A 4,772-nucleotide genomic window follows, 5' to 3' on the forward strand; every position below is an offset into this window, starting at 1 on the left:
AGAAGAAGTATGCTATAAATGTCCATTCCATCTGCGAGGAATCATAAAACAATCACATTCCTTTATATTTTTTTTTTCCTTCCCCCCTCCTTCTTGGGACCTTTATTAAATTAGTTCAACTCAATTAAAAATAACTTCAAAAACATTTCAGGCCCCTTTGTTTCAGGGAATACTTGGAACTCTCTGCACGGAACGTCACCCTTTTAACTAATCCCTTTTGGGGAGCGGAGGAGAATAGTGGTATTGTGACTTCAGACAGTGCTTTCAAGGGTCTCTACTGTACCGAATTGAGGTCAGGGCCAGACAATGCCCAACACCCAACAGCCATTCAGGCCTTCTTCACAACTCTATCAAACGTGTCTTTCTTTGCTGCGCGCGCTTTCTCTCGTGGCAAAGTCACAGGACAATGGAAAAAGCCTCCAGCACCATTTATGGTCACTATATTTGCACATGACAAAGTCTATTCTTCCTAGTTTGCCAGTTCCCTGGTAAAAAAGAATGAACCCTGGATAGATTTTCCCACCATTACAGTTGTTCAAACTTAGCTCAGATTAAAAACAGAAAACTCTAAAAACAACAAAAAACCCATCTAAGAACAGTAAGTGCTGTTTGAAAGGGTAGCTGCTCCACTCCTTGCTATTTTGGTATTGAGAGAGAAGCTGCAGAGATGAAGTGGAAGATTAAATATGCTACATTACAGCCTGCATATGCATGGCTGAGGATACATTTCAGTGGAAACAAGGGATAAAGCAGAACTATTTTTCATCCTATCACTTGCCCTTAGCCACGTTAAAAATCACTGTTCGAGCAACAGTGCAGGAGCTCATCTGCACCACTTGGTTTTGCTGGGGAAGGTTTCACTGCTCCAATCACAAACAACAACAGCAGCAAACCAATTACTGCACATTTGTGCTGGCTACTGCTGCTATTTCTGAAGACCTACCTCAGAAGTTTTACTCTTTCAACAGATGAGGATGAGAGAGAGACAGAGTGAGAATGTTGCACTAGATACGGCGAGCTTGCTGCCAGGAAGATTTTTTTTTTCCTTTTTTTTTTTTTTTTATTTTAAATATGCGCTACAGATACAGTATTCTTCACAACCTAAAAAGATCTGAATGAAAATGTGCTGCTGTTTAAAAAGACTGTTTATAACCAGTACTGAACTTGACATTTGCACTGCCTCACCCACACACCTCCAAAACACACACATCTTTTTTTAGTTAATCAGGGATGGCGAAGCCCCCACCCCGCTGCCTGACAACAGGGAGCGCAGCAACCCAACCTGCAGACACTCAAATGCCATTAAACTCATGGCTGGAGAATCACTGCAGACTGCTCCATCCTAGGATGGGGCTTTTTCTTCGTTTCTATTTCTGACCTTTTCGGCAATTTTGTTCCGTTTTGCGCCATGCTGTTTTCACGGCGTTTCGCAGCTCCAGGCTCCTTCCCAAAAGAACTGATCCCCCTCATGAGCAAATCCCACTGCTGTCAGGGGCTGCTGTCCTGCACAAAGTGCTCTGCTTCCCCCTCTCTGCCCCTCACAGTGCTGGAAGGGGACAGCCAAGGCAAGGCATGCTCTGATGCTGTACCTGTCCTGTGTGCACAGCCAGCCACACCTTCACTTAATCAACAAATCAAATTCAGCAAAGAATTACAGAACAAGGGCTTCAAGCTTGGTGGTGATTTGGGACTTTTTTCCCCCCCACGAGGCTCTAACATAAACTGAATTGTGACACCGAAGCTCCCTGGAACAGTTATCTCCAGCAGCCAGTGTGATGCCAGGCATCAAATTCTGCTTTTTGGCTCACAAGGAAAACAACCGAGTACATAAATCCCAACCCACTTTAGGAAATCCCGTCAGTGTGGACTTCATTTTAAGAACCTCCCCCAGTGTGAATGTTCATCTGAATCAAAGGCTAAATGTCTAATTCAGGCTGAAACCAATGGTGTGTTCAGATATTGGAGAATCTCAAGATGCATTAAGAATGAGTTACTCACTTAACTGGTAAAGCTACATGAGATCTTTGGATGAAAAAAATTCTATAGAATAATAAACCATATTGTTAATATAAAAAAATAACTATAGCATGTTCCAGTCAAACAGCAAAATGTATGTGTTGGAGTACTGACTCATGGGCTCCAGACTTGTGGAAAAGAAATACCATTAAGTTACTTCCAAATTTGCTCCCTACATTCTGATTGTATGCAGACCCAGAAATGAGTCAGTACCACTAGCACATTCTTATTTAATAGAGTAAAACTGAAATATCTGATTGTAGATGTGAGCATCATCTACAGGCTGATAGCCAAGGGTTTCTGCCTGCAAATGGGAGCCTATGTCAAACTGAAAAAAACAAATTAAGAGGCCAGAAGAAGGATTTTCTGAGAGTTTACTGGTCAATAGCATTTCTTTCTGTGTTCTACAAAAAACCAACATAAAATGTTAAGGAGGTGCATTTAAAAAAGAAAGACTCTGCAATGAAAGAATTTAAGACACAAAATCTACTTTGCCAACACATGATAACGTGTTAAACGTGATAAACAGCATTTAATAGGGATATGCTGTTTTGAACCTGCCTTTAAAATTGCTCAGCTAGGTAAATATTTTCCTAATGTGCTTTACTTGAAATTGCTCACTTTTAAAAATAAAAAAAAAATAAGATGATATCTCATTATCTTCAAAGATGGACATTTAGAAGTTTAATTTATGGAGGTTTTATATTAGGCCTTCTTTTAAGACATGATAAGGACTTTTATTAACTGCCTAAGGGATAAGTTGACTTTGAAATGTGTCCTGAACCCCCACAACCCATGACAAAACCCTAATTATCTAGCCCTTTGTGATCCACACTTTTACTAAATCTAATGTGTTTTCAGAAAAGGATGTATTCAATTCCAGTAAGTTAATCTGGGTCCTACAAAAGCTTATGAGGCTAATGCTCCATCTAACAATCAAAAAACAGAAGGACAAGGGGAGGAAAATGCAGGAATACATGGAACACTAATCTAAGCAACCAATATAAGGGTGGGTTTTTATTTTTTTTTTCAGATTCTGGTAGAAAATATTGAAGGGACCTTACAATATTTAGCTAAAAATATGCAACCAATCCTTGTTGACTTAGTCCTAGCCCGCAGCTCTGCCTATCAAGGGGAAAAGATGCTTATAAGTTGCCACCCCAGAGAAGAGTTGCCTATTTTCTTAAAATCCTGGTGCTGTGCATTGTCAGTGCTGAGGAAGCCTCCCATCCTCCAGGTGATGGCCTCCAAGCTGCAGCTCCATCCTGGAAAAAGCCACTGTTGGCAGGGCTGAGGAAGCACCATTTTCAAAGAAACTGCTGAATCTACTGGGTCTGATATTATTGATTTTTATAATCAAAAACTAATGTGAACCACATTCAGATTCAAATCAAACATTTAAAAAAGTAGATGCAACAAATTAAAATGAATTACAAGTGAACGAAAAATATAGAGCCCCTTATCAAGACTGCAACTGTTTTGAGAACTCAGTTTCTAAATTTCTTGTTTCAACACCTCTTTCCATTATTTGACAGCACTTGACAAGAGGGAGGAGGCAAAAGTGAGAAGTCCAGCTTTGCCTCCTAGTAGGAGTTCCTCCATTCCTGAGAGAGAGAAAAGCCTCAACTGATGATGCCTGGGCAGCTCCTGGGGAAAAGCAGGAAGGAAATGATGCTCAGACAAGACCCTCAGGTGGTGAAAAGAATTTCCTTGTGTCCCAGACTGGACTGTGGACAAATTGCTACAAAAGGAGGAGTCACTGCATTGCCAGGCTAAAAGAAAGACTGAAGGGACAAGTCCAAACCACAGGAACCCATTTGTCAGAAGAAAGCTGATCATAAGCCAGGTTTTCTATGTCATTTAATGTAATTATTCTGCTATCTTTTCCTTTTTTCTTTAACATATCTTTATTTGTATATACACACAAATGTAAAAAAGGGTCTTTGTTTCTTGAAGAAAAACCTGGATGCAGAGTTTGAAAGCTTTTTCTATAACCCATCATTTTGCTTGAAAACACAGTCAGCAAAATCCAAGAGGATATCAAGTACCACCAAGCTAGACAGATAGGTGCACAAATTAATTGAAAGATATTTTCAAAGTTTTCCATTCACAATGTTAGTATGGAACACTGAGACATCTTGAAAATCACACATGCATAATACACAGTGATAGGTGAAGAAAGTTAAATTCTAAATTTAAAAAAAACCCCAAAACATAATTTCTGAAGCATAAAAGATATTTATGAGTGTCAAACTGCAAACTCAGAAATGCTTTTGGGCATGAAAGCCCACCAGCTAAGCTAGAACAACATGAATTCCAACCCTCCACAATTAGAAGGTAACAAAGCTTAGTTTAAACTGCTTTTATTTCACCAAGTTTCATTATAGAGCAGTTGGGATGGGCAACCACACCACACAGGGACCAACAATAACTTTCACAGGACACTGGCTCAGCCTGTGGAGTTACAGCAAATCATTTGTGTCTGAGGACTGGAATATTTGAGTACACAAGTATTTGAGTACACATATCCACATCCCTGACACCTTGGTGCCTCTCTGTCTCAGGGAGAGCCAGGTTTTCAGCAATGCTTGATGAAAATGCTCCCTGGCACTGATATCATCCCAGCCCCACAAGGGTGGCAGGATCTAATTCATACACACAACTGTCAAATTCAGTCTTTGGATCCTGAGCTCTTGTTTTGCAACTGGATAATACAGTGCACTGCTTATTTCTGGTTTGATAGCATCCAAAGAACC

At 40.2% G+C, this 4,772-nt stretch overlaps 1 long non-coding RNA gene across 1 annotated transcript; it reads left to right on the plus strand.

Moving 5' to 3' along the window:
* Window positions 1-1,862: 1,862 nt before the first annotated feature.
* LOC128788057 (uncharacterized) lies at window positions 1,863-3,857 on the plus strand. Its single transcript, XR_008430950.1, has 2 exons — window positions 1,863-1,946; window positions 3,552-3,857. It is a non-coding gene; the product is annotated as an uncharacterized LOC128788057 (long non-coding RNA).
* Window positions 3,858-4,772: the final 915 nt, after the last annotated feature.

Source organism: Vidua chalybeata, chromosome 5, assembly GCF_026979565.1.
Source record: "Vidua chalybeata isolate OUT-0048 chromosome 5, bVidCha1 merged haplotype, whole genome shotgun sequence".
In the NCBI taxonomy this organism is placed as follows: domain Eukaryota; kingdom Metazoa; phylum Chordata; class Aves; order Passeriformes; family Viduidae; genus Vidua; species Vidua chalybeata.